Below are 19,992 nucleotides of genomic sequence, written 5' to 3'. Positions count from 1 at the left end.
TCAACTTAATTTTTTTTATATTTCAAGACATTTATTTGTTAAAAACTTATCAACTTATTATTTTGTTCATGTTTACTTATTAAATTATTACTAAGAGCTTGTTAATTACAAACTAAGATTTTTAAAGTAGAAGATATCATGTTAGATTATAACTGAAGGGTGCGTTTCCCAATAGAAGCACTCTCATATATCGAAGAGTGCCTAGGCATCGAATACTTTTGGGACCCTCTCATAATTTTTTTATATAATAGTAAAAGGAGAGAAAGCACCAAGTGATGCTAGCAAAGCAACATCAAGAAATACTTAAATAAACTGAGTACATCACGTCATTTTTGGTTTGTTCAATTAAAATATGACACTCATATGGTATTAAATATAAATAGATTATGATATTAATGATAATAGATAAAGAAAATATAATAAATCAAATGTACATTTTGTAATAAAAATAAACTTAATTTAAAAAATATCACATAAGATTTCATTTAGATTATTTAAAAAATTTTAATTGGACAAATCATAAATGACATGATATACTCGATTTACTTAAGTATTTCTCGAGCAACACCTGATTGCAATTTTCAATACCTACTTTATATGCAAGTGTGCTTTTGTTGTATGGGAAGATTCTATAATTTATATGAAGTAAATTATTTTTTTTCTATTTATGTCATTTGAAATTTAACATAACATGGCCATTTTTTGAGTAAAATTTGAACTATCGACATCTACTAGAGAAAATTTTAGGTAGATTGGATATGCCACATTATTTGTAGTATGTTCAATAAAAACATAACATTGAAATGACATTAAATGTAAATTAATTCTCATATTAATGATATAAAGTAAAAAAGTGAAAGAAATTAATATATATTCTGTTATAAGAATAAAATCAATTAAAATAATATTATATAAGATTTTATTTGGATGATTTGAGGTATTATAATTTGACAGATCATAAATCATATGACGCACTCGATTTATTTAAGAATTTTTTTATATGATGACACTATATCCCAAACTTATTATTTAAGTTAGCAATTTTTATTATTAGTAAGATAATGGGAAAAATTAAATGGATTTTACGATTTTAGAAATAGAATAAAGAGTTAATTTTAAATTTTAAAAATGTTTTTAAAAAATTATTTGTAATTGACTCAAAAATTTAATAGAACTTATATATATATATATATATATATATTATATATATATATAACCTAAAAGAACCATCACCATAGGGAAAATCTCTAAAAAGTGGTAGGTGGATTTGGAAATGGAAGCTTAATTGGTAGTGGAAGGGCTAGGAATGAATGAAAGAAAGATGAAACTCTTATAAATCGTTGTCACGTAAAAGAAAGTGAATATCATTATTTGTTTAAATTAATTAGAAAGAATAAAAATGATAATTAAGGATCCTATTAAAACATTGATTTCCATTACAAACCTCCAATTATTAAAATTCCATTAAACTACGAAGAGACAACCTTAAAAATTGGGTAATTCACCTGGAAAAAATAGTTTTCTTCCTATATTTTCTTACTAACATTTCAATAATTGGAATTAATAGCTTAATACTCTCTCTGTTTTTAAATATAAAAAAAAAACCAATCTATACAATTTAAAAAAAGTTTGTTAAGTATAATAATTATGTCTGAAATTAAGAAGTTCAGACTAAATTATCCTTATAATTAATAAAAAAAAATTATCTAGTGAAAATAAACATTGATTTCCTTATAAAAAAAATAAACATGGATTTTACAGGGGGCAAGTTAAGAAAAATGTGATAAATACTTTTACAAATTTATAATTTTACTTATAAAATAAAACAAAGAAACACATAATAATTTTTCTTATATTTAGAAAATATGTGGGTTTGATGTTCCTTTGTAAATTTAAAAATAGGTTAAAATTTAATTTTATCCCTATACTTTTTTTTAGAAGAGCTATACACTTTATACTCTTAAGTGGGGCAATTTTTTCCTTAAATTATGTTTTCAAAATCCAAAAATGTCCTTTTGTTAACCAATCATGAACTCCCCGATTATCTAATGATATGTCAATTGGTGGGGGCTAAGCAAACCCCATTTAACCCTCTAACATGTCTTACTTTCATTCTTTTGACTAGGTACGTGGTTTTCTTATTAGCTTTGAAGTGGCAAAGGGCTTAAGATCAATTCCTCTATTCCTAACTCTCAGGTCTCTGAAATTGAATCAAATCAAGGTGAATTGAAACTATGGTGTTCTTTTTGAACAAATTTTGATCTCAATCCTAGAAGACTGAAGATTCGCTTTCCCTCTTATGCTGTGGATTCAACGTCGAACCTGTTGATTAAATATTCCATTAGTGATTCCATTTAGAGAAACCTGTTGCTTCGATCGAAGCTTCAAAAATGAAACTATGTTCATCAACCTCATATTTAAGCCCTTGAAGATTACCTAATTATTTCACATCAAATTTCCTGTAGATCATGGATTAATCTATTCTATTAGCAGACATCATCAAAAAAAAGGGGAAAACGATCACAAATCAAAATAACAAAGATGGAAAAATCACTAATCAAAGAGAAACATTAGTCAAACAAGCACAGTGTATTTATATATTTAATTTTTAGAAAGCTTTCAAGCATAGCAATATAGGTAGAATTATAAAGCTCTATATTTTCTAAAGCCAAAGAGCCTTCAATCTTTGCAATTTCTCTTAAGCCACTCTTTTGACCAAGCCCAACACCACCTTGTACATCATAAGTCATTTTGATTCTTTGAATCTTAATCTCTATCATCTTTAATGATAGGTTACTCAGAGCATGCTAGACTTCTTAAAAGCTAGCCATAAAGGTCTCTAACTTGGCACCACCACAAGAATTGGCAATGTTTTTGGATATTTCTCCTATAGAAGCCCCAACTCCTTCCTTCAGTGCTAATGCATTGCTATTGCATACATTTCTATGCCCATTCCAGCTCACATTAGTAGGGCCTTCGGTGATAAGTAAAGGAGGCTACTTTTAACGTTATACGTCGCTCTATGGGTTGCCACATCATCAAATCATGAAGAAGACCACATAGTTGGTTTACAGAAGGATATTTTTGGACTTAGTAAAAATACTTCAGGGGAAAATTATCCCACTTAAAAGTATAAGATATTTGATACTCATAAAAAACAAGTAAAGGGGTAAAATTGGGCTTTAACCCTTAAAAAATAGAGGGAGTCTTAAGATTTTCATAATTTGGGGCATGATTTATAATTTTACCACTACCATTAAGAAAGTCTTCTCCAACTTAGGCATTCAATTTTTCACCACCAGATGTGTAGGAAGAGTGTATGGCATCTGTAGTAACCACCACTAGCATGAAATGGTGGTCTAGGATGAATGAGAAGCCAAAACTAATCTTAAGAACCTCACATTAGCTTTTTTGTCATTTCACTAGAAAATTTAATTATGACTAAGTTCTTAGAAGTCTCACATGCATTTATACAATTGGTGGGATTTCAAGATAATTATACTTGTTGTAGGGGATTTTGGAGTGATTTTCTCAAAGAAAGTAGCTACAAGTTAAACAAGGGAAGAGCAATCCTTAAATTTGAACATCAACAAAAAAGCAAGTAACAAAGCCATCAAGAGAGGTCAAACGATACATAGCACACAAAATCATGGTAATTAGGATTTAATTAATTCCCTTCTTAAATTACCACAACAACAAAAAAGGTTAAGCGATGCATTTTAAAAATATTTATAAAATTTTGGGATCCTAAAATTTTTTTTTGAAAAGTTATTAAGATTAACACAATTTAAAATAAGAGGTTTGGAGTATAGGGAAGAAAAAGGACTAAATTAAAAAGAATAATTCAAAACAAAGGCAAAATAGCAATTTTCCCCCTTAACACATTCACCATGGTGGATGACATAGAAGGAATATATTGTAGCCAAGGCACCTTTAATGGTGACCAAGTGCCATGGTACCATATGCCACAACACATAACAAATTCTATCGCGATGCTTATAGCATTTCATGACAGTACACTTGCTATCATAACATCATTAAGAGGCAAATTTTCTAGCATGATCCATTGCCCCGTCTGACATCCAATTAGAGTTATTCAAGTACTCTTATAAAGCTTATTCAATTATCTAGTTAATGGCATTGGTTTCATTCCAAAATAACACTTCATTTAAAAGTTGGATACTTGAACATAAAACAGTCACTTTTTTAAAAGAAATGTGCAACCATGTGTCTCAAAACCCAACCATTTGCCATTAGCCTCAACCGAAACTTAAACCATATCCAATTGACCAATAAATATCTAATTGAATAGTTATACAAACAATAATAAAAAAAACAAACAAGATTTGGCCAGTCAAAACCCTAAGCTCTACCAAAATGGGGTCAAATGCTTAAGGCATTATATATACAAATTGACTATTTCACAATATAACCAAGTCAAATACTATTCAATATGTATTTGCACTAGCATTTTGATCCCACACCTTAATTACATCTCAAAAACACAATTCAGGCCAAAATGCAATATACAACAAATCATGCAAGTATATTAAAAAACTATATGCAAATCCTACTTAGTAATGCACATGCATGCGCGCGTGCACACACTCATTTACATAGTAAACATAATCTCAAGTCATTACAAAAGCAGTAATGCGACTACTCTTTGCCTGACTTCAAAAAGTGAATAAGAGTTTCCAATTTCAATTGTAAAGTTTTGGAACATACTTCATTTCCACAAGTCTAGGACAAAAAATATTTAGCCTCATAATTAGATTGTAAGGTTAATTCTTCCTATCAAACACTTTAAGATGCTTCTAACATAATGCCTTAAAAACATAAAAGAAATCATCTTTTCCGTCAAATCATTTTTCTTATTAACAAAGTTTCATGTAAACTTTAATTTGAAGAAATCTTTAAAAGATATAAATGTACTCATATTTAAACATTATTAGTGTCAATATATCAATTTAAACTTCAACAAGAAGTGTTTCAATTGTTTAAATATTCTTCACTCCTAAATAAAGGGAAGTCCTTATTGCCCTTAATATGACCTTATAGTTAAGGCATGGCATTGGTCGTTGAAATATTTTTAAATCCTTTCATATATTATTCCTAATTTTAGCCACTATTTCCTTGTATTAGTCCCATTCATCCATCAACTTAGTGAACTTTTTAATCTCTTATCGTTGAAAGTTCCATTATTCATAAAACAATGCTCCCTAGTTTGATCGTTACTTATGGTACCAATTCACTCTGTCAATTTTGGTAACCTAATTCTAGTAGTAAACCAAATAATGTCCTTAGGATTCCTTGATTCCTTGCCTTCCTTGTCCCCCATAAGACTTCTCAATACCTAAAGTTATAACTTTCCTAATATTCAATAATGTACCCACTAGTAGTCCATTCCTTAAATCCAGTCCCAACTAGTCTAAATTGTTACAAATTTACATTTTCCATAACTTTTAGCTTTAAACCTTTCGTCTACTACTAATTTATATATTGTCAAATTCTTCTTTTCACTTAATGCTCATTTTCTTATCACACTACATGTCTAGATCTCCTCCTTTAAAATGGAACCATTAGGCAAGTGTTCATCCAACTTCTACCAATGACCAAATCAGTTTAGGAAAACAGTGAGAATATTCAATTAATAGATGGATATTTCTACTACCTATCTAGCATAGTCTAAGTAGAAGGTATAATTTTTATATTCTCAATTAACTATTTTCTCTTTCATTTATGTACAATCTTATTAACATTTAACTTTATCTTTCTTATCAAAAGGATAAACATGCTAGAACATTTTAACTTTATCTATGCTCCCCTGCTAAGGATGCAGCCCTCCTTAGAAGAATAAGTATGGATAATAAACCTTTAACTATGACAAGGAGAATTTATGTGTAAAGAATGCATATTGCCAACATTTTTATTTGCTCAATGTTTAATGCAATGACTCGCAAGCACTAGCTCTTGAAACTTTAGAACCTGATACCAAATTTGTAATGATCTTTGTCATTAACCACTTAAAAAACTCAAATAAACTAACCCTTATAACAAGGATCAATCGGCTAAGATTAATTCTTCAGTTAACTATGAAAATACTTGAATAATGGAATCCTAGAATTGTTTGAAAAAGATTGATGATGCATAAACACTTGAAATGACTTAAAAATCATAGTAGAAAAGGGTACGAAAACATGAAAATAAGTTAAGCATTTAAAACTCATTCAACAAGGGTAAAACAGACATCTTGGTAATTATGGGTACATCCATTGCAGCCAAAAGGCCATCCACCGCGACCAATAGCATTATTTGTCGCATCCAACCGAACGAAACAATCTATCGCAACCAACAAAACCTTCCTTCGTGGCATATACTCACAGACAACATAGATAAGATAAGACTTAATTGTAAACTTTTAAGGAACCTAATTTGTTATCCAGAGCTCTGATTAAGGTGGTCCAAGCATCCACATGTGGACAATTGGATGAACTAACTTATGGTCTTGGTCTCACTCTAATTCAAGAACAAACATGAATTTTAAACATTTAAGGCTATATGCATCCATATATGATTATATTTAGTGGTGAAGCTAGGGCCTTGAGTCAAGGGGTGCACAAAAATATAATTTAAAAATTAATAATTAAAAATAAATATTATAATTTTTTAAAATTAATTACATTAGGCAAAAAATATAATAACATAAGTAAAATTATATATATATATATATATATATTTATTTATTTGGGCAAAACATATTTAGATTTTTTTAGCCAAAAATATAGAGAAGGTTGTTATAGAGTTTAAATTTAGAGACTCCAAATATTTTTTATTGAATCTAGAGAGTTCAAAATATTAAAAATATAGGGTACAAGCTTGTAAATTTCCCATACTATATATGTAATTTTCCCTACATGAAGGGATGCATTTGCCCCCCTCAAATGAATGTGGCTCCGCCACTGATTATATTCTCAAATCAACTAAGTGCCATTACCTTAACTCTTAGTCATTAACCAAGATAGACAATCATGCATGAACCACAACCATAGGTAAGCATGCTAAGTCTCCACATGCAATAAGGATTCAACCATCAACTAAGAATCACACACTTGCATGGTTGGCTCCTATTACAAAATCATAAAAAAGCCTTAATAAGAATTGTCAAAAATTATGCTCATGCAAATGCAATGGACCTTCTAACAAATACAAATGCCTAATATTGGTAATATTAAGTATTCAAGTACACTAACAAAATAACTAGAGACTTTACTTTCAAAGCTACATGTCTCTAATCTCTGTTAATTTCCCCTTAGCCTTACTCTTCATGTTTTCTCGGAGAAGTAATACCTAATAAGAGCGAGATTATACAATCTTAATAACCAAGGCACATGAATTCAAGCACATAAAAGCAAGTACTCAAGGCAAGATTCACATTTTACATTTTATCCGTACTTGATATGCCTCATAAAACTATCAATTAATAACATGGCTTATAATTTAAGGTATGACAATTATGCACAATCATGTGCAATCCATCCTTATTCTTCTTCTTATATCTTCTGACTAAATCCATGAGTTATCAAATCATACATGACTAACCTGTGTAACCGAATTAAGTCCGTTCTCAAATTGTGAGGTGTTGCTCTCTGCAAGTGCACAGGTTGTAGCAAGTAATATAAAATGAGTAAAGTTTCATTCCCTCGAGGATTTGTTTAAAAACAATGATCAAGCAAAAGACTAAGTAAATTCGATCAAGTTGAGCTACACAAAGTTAGGTGAAAATGATCTTGCAAATGAAACTAACACTAGAAAATAAAGAAAAGTAAGTGATTCATAAACTTCCAACATAATTTATGACCTAGGATTATTTATCCCCCTTGCATTTCATAACACCAAAATTACTCCTCTCATAAATGCTTTTATTGAAAATAAGTGCTAACCTAGGGTTCTAAAAATACTTGGACAAGCTCTCTCAAATCATGAACAAGTGTTTGGTTAAATTAATTGCTCAATCTCATGTTACAATTAATAAAACTCAATTTCAAACACCAACCTTAATGTGGCTATGTAAGGCTAGCAAGTATATCTCTATCTTACTAGCAAAACTATCCATTCAATATATAAATATCAAGTTCTTACACAATTTTACCCAAGTTCTACACTTAACCTAGCCCTCTCAAGCTTCAATTAAGTGAACCCAACATCTAAATGGTGGCCAATCAAGTAGAAGCATTAAGGAAAGAGTAAAATAAACACATATCATTAATCACAAAGAGAGAGGAGAAATATAGTGTTAATCCATACAAAGGTTCCAAATAATCCTAAAACAAAGGGTTTAGCTACTCATAATCATCCACAAGCTACAAATATACAAAATAAGTGGACCCATTTCAAATTACAAGAGAGGAAAGGGAAGAGGAATAGAAAAACTAAAGAAAATGAGCTCCAAATATCTTCAAAGCTTCAATCTCTTGATCCTAACTCTTCCAATACCCAAACCCTAGCACAACCAAGCTCCAAATGTGTTTAAAAGTCTCAAGAATCATTCTGGGTCGAGCTCTCAGCTTATATGTATCCTAGCCAACTAATTTTTAATAAATGAAACACAGTGTTTTTCTGACAGTGGTGAAAGTCGCGAACGAAAGTCATGACTTTAGAACGACTTTGCCAATTTTGCACTATTTTTACGGCTAACGGGAATCATTCATTTTGCTCTTGATTTCTTCATCCAAAAGCCTTCTAAAAAACATCCATAAAGCTTCAGAAATGCTTTTAATCAAAAATTCAATTAAAATAACATGAAATTAGGCTAAAAATATCAAATTAAAGCTAAGAACACAAGCCCAAAATAAAATGCACATTTTTCTAATTTGGGCAATAAAAACATAAACAATTGAACCAAAATGGATTAGAATATAAGGAAAATGTGATGAAATAATATGAACTTCTAGAGGTTAACAGGAGGGGTTACCTAGCCAAGGTACCCGCTCCTCACTCTTAGACCATGAATTTTTGCTTCTCAAATACTAGGGTGTCAAAGTTGCCATGACACACACTATCCCTAATAGGTAACCAATAATCCTAGGCATGCGTGCTCACATATGCCATTCTTAAGGGACAGTAGGCATAAATGCACTACAATCAATTACGCCAAACACTACGAGCAATTTCAGTAGAAGCTACACCACATGAATTTTCTATGACACCCTTACTCACTCAAGTGAACTCCTACCTATCGATGATCATGTAACATGTTCATATCACTCAATGACATGCCAAAAATGCAAACTTGATTAATTTATCTCATAATCAAGCACATACTATCTAGCTATGCATAACTAACTAACATTCAAGCTTCTTGTCAATATCATAAACTCATGCTCAATGACATATTATTATCATATACTTTAAAAACTTTGACTATGCATAAGATCACCTTATCAAGTCATGTATTCATAATCAATTCTTAGCATCGTGCCATGAATATTCAATCACTAAATCACATATCCACATCCTTATACACATGCTCATAAATTCACATGCCCTTAATTGTGTTCATTACGATTACATTAGTTACAATGCCATCATCACATCATGCATAACAATCATATAGAACTTTATTCAATCATTCATACAATTGATGCCATCATCACATTTAACATAGTACAGCTATACAACTCCAAGCAAATCAACTATTCCATTTCATCACCAAAAAAGCTCATAACTACAAGTCACATAATTCAATAATTAATAACAACATACTTGCATATCTACATCATCATTTTCATCACAATTAATAACATACAATTCATAATCACAAACAACAATTATCTACAAGAATTTAACTTCTAGTTACCTTTACATTTTGGTTACCACCCGAGGAGTGTAATTTTGATTTCAAAAGCGTTTCCAAACAAGCCCAATACGCTCTGAAGCAATCAATCTATAATTAATAATTAAAAAACAACATTAATGACTAATCATCATTGATTAACCTTAATCACAATTAAGTCCTTAATCCCTTATTAAGTGTGATTAACTAAGAACAACTCTAAAACTCACTTCCATTAACTTATTTAACTTCCATTAACTTTAATAAACATTGTTAGCCAATTTTATTAGCTTAAACTTAATTATTTAGTATTAAGGTTAACTCTAAACTCCTTACTAACAACTCTAATCACTGTCATTAACAAAATCCTAGATTAAAAATTAAATAACTATCATTAGACTCCAATAAAATCATTAGAGTGGTTGGAAGTGGATTCTAGGTTTGGACTTTCACTCCCCAAACCCAACAAGAACTAAAAACATAAAAATACAGGTAGGAGAAGAGTAAATAGAATAATTATCCATATGATTTAAAGGCTCCAAAACACTCTAAATGGGCTCCTCAACATAACCCCAGTAGAGCACTTTTACCTATAATGCCCTTGCTCTTAAATCTCTCTTTGAACAACAGAATCAAGATTTAAATTTTCATTGCATCTATTATGGTGCATAGCACCATTTGCTGTGATGGATGACCTAAAATTGCTAGCATTACTTAAGCCCTCTAATTTGGGCTAAAAGTGTCTTAATAATGCTTAGGATCCAAATTTAACTCCAATATAGTGTCCAATAAACCCAATGGCCATTCAATTATCTTAATTAATCCAATTAGGACTTAAATTAATTAATCTACCTTTGTAATTAACTTAATTAATCCTCTATTAAAATTTTTGGATGTCACAGATCATATAACTATAATATCCTCCTCCTTCTAATCCCATAATTAAACCCAAAACCCAAGTAATTATGAAAATGAGACAATAGTAATCATCAAGAAAATGGTTCTCATTGGTTAACAAAATGGGGACCCCAAGTTTATAAAACTAAAATCATTTCAAGTCTTGTAAAGAGGAAAATCAAAGTTCGTAAATACACGGAAGCAAGGGATCATTGCATGAGTGAGTACATTAGTGTAAGAATTCAAAACAAGAAAAATTTTGAAAAGTTATAAGGTGTGCATTGTGGCTTATTGAACATGCGCCGCGGCGTGTTCGCCATTATGACACGTGCCTTTGCTCGTGGCACCATGTGCCGCAGCGCAATTGCACAAATTTTGATAGTGAATTCTGCTATCAATTTGACAGCATTGGGGCCAACTTTCGTTGTGCCCCAAATCTTCGTCTGACGTCTGAATAATGCAAACTAGGTGTCTACAGAAAGCTCTTTCTGGACACTAACTAATGGCATGAGTCTCAAACTCAAATTCTTTTCAAAACCAAAATTGGATACCCTTTTCAAAACTTACACTATTATAACAAATTTCACATTCTTGAATATCCAAAACAAATACTAAGAACCATAAGCCACCAATAACAATATGACCATATACATGTCATTAAAACCAACTCGTGCAATGCACCATAACATAAAGAAAATTTTTAGATCAAATTTTCATTACTCAACCTCTTAACTCAAAATCATAGGAAGGAGGAGTTTACCACAATTTTCATCAAGATTTCCTAGAACATTACATAATATTTACTACCCTTGCTTGCATTAGTATTTTAGCCCTATCATCATAACACATAATAATCAGCTCTCTCCCTAGGGCTTAAAATACCATTACAATTTACATTTCACTTAATGCAAGTAAGTAACAAAAAGGGAAATCCTAATTAGTAATTGAAATTATCATACACATAAGTTATCCAAAATAAGGAGGCCTATTACAAATGGATCGTGATCCTAAGCTTCAGGGTATTTTTCTCTGTCCACACTTCTTTAGTTATTCCCTGGAATGTTGAAGATGATGGAGTAAGTAATACTACTCAATAACTAAGGTTCGACTAGCCCATACTAATACATATCAATTAGTTTAAATGCAAGTGGCAGTTAACGTTAGTACTTTAACCCATGTGAGACATTTGAAATTAGATATTCATAATTCAACTCACATAATAGCAACTACTTGGAAAATAATTCTTTTAGTACTTTTCATAGAAATAGAGTTGGTCAAGCAAATCATAGACAAGCATAATAGCAGAAATTAATACTCAACTCAAAATGTCATTATTATGGACTCAATATTGACAATAAGTTTTTTTACTCACTATATGCATGATCACACCTCCCTTATATCCTCCTTATTCTCTAACACGAAACCATGGACTATAACTCAATGGGATAGTCTATATTCCTTGATTACCCTAGCCTAGACACCTGTGAGGGGATTACCCAGCTAAGGCATACCTAACTCACTTATGGATCACGGTTTCCCCTATTTCTCATACTATAAGGTGTCATACACCCTAGACTAGCTTCCTTATTGAACCAGTGGATAGCTAGCTAGGTTCAAGTTCCTCGTTGAACTAGTGGGACAATATGGATAGAATTAATCTAGGTAATCCATCACACAGATAGGGCCTTACCATGTGGATTTATCATCTACTCTGCTTTCTAGGCGAACTCCGGCCTCTCAAGATCATGCAATGCACATTTATGCCATAACTCACACATACACCATTCATAGAACTTCACATTAACAATTTTCATTAAACTTCATCATTACACAATCATTGGACTTTCTCAAACACATTTCATGGAATTTCAAAACCAAACAAGTCGTTGAACTACCAAATCACAATCATTATACCTCACACTTTTAAAATCATTGAACTTTCCTATTTTCAAACATCATTGAACTTCTCTTAAAACAAAGATTCATTTTACTTCTCAATTTGCCAAATCATTAAACTCCCAATGAACATTAATATGAAAACCCCCCACTATTGTTCTTAAGGAAAATTTTGCATTACAAGGCAAAAACTCACAAATTTGGTCTAGTGGATTTCTTCACAAAGTAAGCCACAATTGCATTTCTTTTTAGTTTATACATTTCAATGATAAATCATAAATCAATCAACTAATAGACACATACAAGCATAAGATAGAATTTCCTTGGTTACCTTAAACTTTTGATAAGTCAAAGGTTTCACCCCTCAACTATTTACTCCTGAAGCTTCCAAAAAGCTTGAATGGTGCCAATGGTAATTACACTACAAGCATTTACCATGTAAAATATCAATATCCATTTTGAGCTATTTTTTCACTAATATTTCACTATTTCTTAACACTCAAGATTTATTTTAGACTCATATAGAAGTACCCATAAGGCTTCTTAGCTTCATTTAACTTCATAAATAACATTGAGCTCTTAAATGAGCATTAATGAAGCTACAATAATCCTAACCACCAAATTAATGGGAATTTTAGACATTTAATATCCTTCAACCACCAATCATTATAACATCATAAATATCAAGTTTACTTAGCTCAATCTACTCTTATTAACTCTATTTAAATCAATGGGTTCGAGCTCATAACTTCTATGGATCGAAAATCACCATTATCAATCAAACCCTAATCTCTACCATCAAGAAAATGGAAGAAGAGAGGAAGATTTAAGCAAGGAAGCTTACCTTTAGTGTTCATGAGCTTCAAATTACTCTTAACAATCAATTTCTTCAAGCCCTAGCTTAGCTTTTTTGCTACTCTCTCGTTTTCTTTTATTTCTTCTTCTTTTTTTCACTTCAGATTTGCGACTTAATACCGTAAAAATCTAACCATACACCATGGCAGATGCACAATACGTCGTGGCACATAGCATAGAGGGCCTCTTCTAGGTGGGTTGTCATGTATGCACTGTGGCGGACCAACCACAAGTCGCGGTGCGTGGCACAGAATTGCTCCCTTCAGAAATTCCTCCTCTTCTTTTCTTGAGTGACTCGATTCTCCTTCGGACCCGTGTTTAAAATTGAAATCAAGACCAAACATGCCACTTAGGGCTCTCTGGCCACACACCTTATAGATATACTTTATTAGTCTATTTAAGCTTAATTTATCTGGATTTAAAAATTGAGAATGTTACAATAACAATTTACAACTCATTTCATAAACTATATATATATATAATCTTTCAAAAACATTTTCCCATTTTACAAGTATTTTCAAACTAATGCATGCATGTATACATACATACAAATATATATACATGTTGAATTGTTCACAAGTTTTTGTAAAATAAATATTAATATGTATGTACGTATATGTGTGTGTAAATTAATATTTATTTCACTATAATTGTTAATCGTGGTAAATGAACACTCCTATAGTCTCCACAACCTCAAAGAGGTTGCATGTTACAATAATCTTCATATTAAAATGCCCATTAACAACTTTTCATTCTAATATAAACACTTCTTGTCTTAAATAAGCTAATCTAAACTCCTAATTTCTATCACTGGACAAATCAAAGTCCTTATAATCTTTCCTTATATTCATTTAACTCCTACTAGATTTAATCATATCATTTGAGGGTTTAAATTCACTTCTAAACCATCACCTAGAGCTAAGGTTTGCCTAACCCTAACCTCTCAACCTTCAAACCTCGTAAAACTACCAATCTTAGATGTAGAGACTTAATTCTCAACAAGCCTATAGAAGTCATTAGGGCCAAATCAAAACCTTCTATTAACTAAATTTTAAAAATGATTAATATGTATTTATTCAAATAGAAATTATTTATGGTTTTAGAAAATATATGCAATTAGGTTTATTTCCTTGTTTTTTTGATTATCGTATCTCATATTAAAAAGGATATATTGTTTTTTGGTTTTATGATGAACATGTACATATATTATGATAATGGAATGCTTGCAAACGTTAACTATATTACTTTATACATGCTTGAGTTTATAGGGTTGCAAGATTTGCATGATAATCAATTTGTATAGTGACATGATCATGATTTGAGCAAGAGGATGCCCTAGGAGAAGTAGATCAGTAGATCATTTTTCATGTGGAATTGTATAACCAACATCATGGGTGGCCTTGGTGTTTAGTTTCATGGGTCAGGTTTTCTTGAATCTCACTCTAGATTAGGTGTAAACATAGGTGCCTAGACCAGTTGCCTTTTTATATCACCTTAGATTGGGAATGGTGCTAGGCATTGTGATACCCTAACGGATTCGAGAATTGAGGGATCTGTGGTTTGAGATTGGGTGAGGCATCTTTGAGCGAGTGTCTCCTTATGATTGGAGGGCTTAAGCTAGTCTGGTCACATAAACTCAATCTTATTTAATTGTTAGCCCACTGATTTGGTCAGCAATATATGGAGAAGATAAGGAGTTGATAATCATGCATTTGATAGTATCATAGAACTTGATACTGAGTATATGATATTGTATTGTATGCTTTGATGTGGACTTTTATAACTTGCCTACTTTGCATGCCTTTATTAATTTAATTTGCAAGTGTGTGGTTTAGAGCTTTTCTTAGTTACTGAGTGATTTTACTTACTCCTATCTTAACATTTTATAGGCACTAGCTCTGATTTGAGCAAGGGAAAGACTTTTGAGTCTTAGGAACCTCATATTCCTATTGTATGTCTCCCTTTTATCATTATATGTAATTTGATAATGATATTGCCAACTAGAAATAATATTTTGATTACTTGCACCTTTACATGTTGTTATTGTTGTTTGGTTATAATTAATGCCCTAATCAAGGATTGTGTGAGTTGTAATTGTTTGTTGAGGGCCTAATTACTGGTACAAGTATGTTGAGAATTATTTTATTTTGCTAACTATAACTGTGCTGAACATATTGTTATGATGCATTACTGTAGGTTGTCCTTAGTCTTTTGGGGATCGGTCTAGATTATGATTTGTATTATGGGCACTTAATTGGTATGGACACCCCAGTAGTTTACATGTGAAATGGAATTGATGTGTGATTAGGTATCGAATATTCTGAATTATTGTATTTTAAAAGGGTGAAAGCTGCCAACATCTAGCTTTGCTATTTAGTTCTTTAGAACTACCTAGACCTCCTCATTTAGATATTAGATGTTAGATTAGGGTGTGATAGATATTCACTCTTGATAGTTCTTTCTGTGATAGCACCATGTTGTCTAGGTGCTTGTGTAATGTATTGATAAGCATGGCGCCTGGGTAGCAGCATACTGCATAGGGGAGGTCATGGGGCAACAGGGTATGAATAAGTTGCAGAAGATGCTCCTGTGATTGTCAAATATAATTTTATCATTTTCTTTTAAATGATTTTCAAAATGATTAATATCCTATGCTTTCAAATGGTTTGAACTTTGATTTATAATTGTATTGTTTTATTATGCATTAGCTTAGGTTGCTAAATTGGGATCCTTATAAATTATGAATCTATACTATTTTATTAAAGGATTAATGTTAGTCAAAATAACCATAGTAGACCTTTAAACTAAGGTCTTTTCTTTTCTACTATATTTAGCTTTATTTAACTATAGTTGTTTCTTTTACCATGGTAAAGTGACTAGGATGAGAAATTCCTAATTACCATGATAATGTGATTTTATAGTTAAATCTTGTGGTAATTATGACAATTTTACATGCTGTGATCCATAGTGCTTGTGTTGTGGTGTACAGCAATTGATTGAATGATGTTTTTAGCCCTTTTTTCCTTACTGTTTTCAATTTGAAAGGTATCACATACTTCCATATGCCTTTAAAACTCTAATTTAAGTATTTGTGGGTCTTGAATTGGGTTAAAATGATTGTTCAACTCAGGATCCATATGATTTGTTAAATTGTACCCTATTATGATGGGTTTTCTAGTATAATAATATCTACTATATGGGTCTTAATCCTTTCTACTATAGTGGGGTCTATTTATTATTATATACTTTAAATTACAAATTATAAGTTCAATTATATTAGCCATTATAGATCTTCAACCTTGGTCTTTTCCTTCTCTATTATGGTTAGCTTTTTTAACTGTAGTTAAACCTTTTTTACCATGGTAAGGTGGTTAGGGTAGTTATTTCCTAATTAGTATGGTAATATGTGATATTATGGTTAAGTAATTAGAGTTAATTATATGATATTGCACAAACTAATGGCTCTGATTTCACCTCAACCAATACTAAATAAGGACCTTGGCCTATAACATACTTGTCACAAATATAACTCATCAACCAAGTGTCTCCCCTCTAAATCTAACTACTAGCCATCACAACCATATACAACATAAATCATAATCAAACTTTGCAAGCTTAACTCCATAACCTGCTAATTCATTTGACAATCAAAACTTAATGACACGATTGCATATTTTGTCTTAACTCAAAAACATAAGAGGCCACTAACCAAATATGCCCAAGTCTACAAATAGGGCCACATGCAAGTGATAAATATAGTCTAACAATACAACACCTAATGTTGGCAATAATAAGTATTCAAATACATTAACTAAGTAACTAGAGGCTTCATTTAAGAAGCTACACGTCTCTAGTCTGCATTGCTTCCCCTTTAGCCATATTCTTAGCGTCACCTAGAAAAGTGTTAACAAGCAATAGTGAGATTATACAATCCTAGTAACTAAGATACAAAATTTAAGTACATAAAAGTGTGGCAAATACAAGCACATAAGGCAAAGAGTCATATTTAACATTTTATTGACACTCAACATATATCATAACATTATTAATCATTAATCACATGGCATAGAATTTAATAATGACAATTATGCATGATTGTATGCATTCTATCTTTGTTCCTCTCTTTATATCTTTTGACTGAATCCAATTGCTATTAAATCATATAGGACTAACTTGTGTGAAGGGTTACCTGGCTAAGGTAAATGCTCCTTACTCTCAAACCATGGATTTTTCCTTCTTGAATTACCGAAATGTTATAGTTGCTCGACCCCTACCATCCCTCATAGGAAATTGGTGATCCAAGGCGGTGTACTCATACATGCCATTCTCAAAGAGTAATGAACATAAACGCACTTTAATCAAATATGCTAACCACTATGTGTAAATCTCGATAGAGGCTCTACCACATGGAATTTCTATATTGCATTTATTCACTAGGTAAACTCTCACCCATCCATGATCATGTAACATACTTATGTTATGCAATGACATGTTATAATCATATGCTCATGCTTATCATAGTATCAAACTTCCACTTACAACTCAATAATCATCAATGCCAACATGTTTGCAAATTCATGTCATCAAATTCATCTCAATCAATAACATACAATTTATAACTACAAATAATAATTATCTACAAGAATTTAATTTTCGATTACCTCCACCCTCAGTGATTACCACCCCAAGAGTATACTTTGGATTCTGAGTGAGCTTCCTAACATGTACAACAATTTTTAAAGTAATCAATGTATAATTAATAATTAACTAATAACATTAATGGCTAATTGTTATTAATTAACCCTAATCACAGTTAAGGCCTTAAACCTCCATTAAGTGTGATTAAGCAAAATTGACCCTAAAATTCACTTCCATTAACTTATGTAACCTTCATTAAACTTAATGAAACATTGTTAGCCAACTTCATTAGCTTAAACTTAGTTAATTAGCATTAGGGTTACCTTTAAACCCATCATTACTCACACTGCCTATTGCCATTAATAATAATTAAATATTAGAAGCTTAGATAACTCTCATTAAACTCTATTGAAGTCAATAAAGTAGGTAGAACTTAGCCAAAAGTTCAAACAACACCATTACAACCCTAAGAACTAGAAGAAACCGCATATGAGAGGTAGGAGAAGGGAAGTTGAAACTTACCTAGTGATTTAGTAGCCTAAAACCACCATTAAATGACATCATAAGCTTGCCTTAATAGAGCTCCAACCTCCTCTCGCTTACTCTCTCACATTTTTACCCTCTTCTATTCTATTTGAGTACAGATGACACAATTTCGGAACCCTAACTTAAGTCTATTAATTGGGCTCAAAGTGGCCTAATAACACTTAAAGCCCAAAATTAACTCCCATATAGGGTCTAATAAACCCAAGGGTAATCCAATTACTCTAGCTAATCCAATTAGATTCTAAACTAGTTATCTCAACCCTTTAATTAATTTAATTAAGCCTATATTAAATTTTAGGATATTACATTTTCAAAATATCCTTTAGTATTTTCATGAATTTTTTTTTTAGAATATGCAGAAAGCATATTCAAATATAAGGCTATTATTTGAAAAATTTTGACACCAAGATTTTTTTTTTCAGAATATGAAAAAAAGCATATAAGAATATAAGATTATTCCATGTGAGATTTTAACACAGATTATTTTTCAGAATATACAAAAAGCATATTCGAATATAAGATACATTCCATATAAAATGTTGACACTAAGACTTGTATTATAGAACATGCAAAAACCATATTCGAATATATAGAGGAAAATTGCATCCTGTTGAAGATGAGTCACATCTCATTGAAGAAACATTACATATGCTTTCAAGTATTCATAAGAAATATTCAAATATGCATAAGTGACATCTGAATATATGAAAGAAAATTACATTACGTTGAAGATCAGTCACATATCATGAAAGAAAAATTGCATATGTTTCTAAAGTAGTGTTTGGTTGGAGGGAGAGGAGAGGGGCTTTGTCCCATCCAAACAAAGAGAGGGAAGCTCATCTTCCCTTATTTGGTAAGGTGGAGGGGAAAAATTTTTCCTCCCCTCCCCTCTAAACCCTCCCCCCTAAATTAAGGGGATTTCCCCTTTCCCTCCTCTCTAACCAAAGAAAGCCTAAAGATATCCATAAGGGATATCCAAATATGCATAAATGATATTTAAATATATGAAAGAAAATTACATTTCCTTAAAGATCAATCACATATCATGGAAGAAACATCACATATGCTTCATTGAAGATGATTTGCCTATCGTGGAAGAAACCTTGTATGTGACATATTGACACCGAATAACCTTGTACTTCAAGGCTTAATAAATTGCGATCGAAGGATCTTGTTTGACATATTAATACTAAAAGACCTTGCGTTATATATTGACATGAAACTATTGATAGTGAAATATCTCATGAGATGTTGACAGCGAAGGACCTTCTGCAACATATTGGTAGTGAATGACTTTGCTCAATTTTTGTTTTTTTATCATTTAG

The sequence above is a fragment of the Prosopis cineraria genome, unplaced genomic scaffold (genome assembly GCF_029017545.1).
Source record: "Prosopis cineraria cultivar Desert tree isolate PC_DT_omini unplaced genomic scaffold, ASM2901754v1 PC1, whole genome shotgun sequence".
NCBI classification, from domain to species: domain Eukaryota; kingdom Viridiplantae; phylum Streptophyta; class Magnoliopsida; order Fabales; family Fabaceae; genus Prosopis; species Prosopis cineraria.
The sequence above is the reverse complement of the archived record's forward strand: the minus strand, read 5'-3'. Positions refer to the sequence as shown.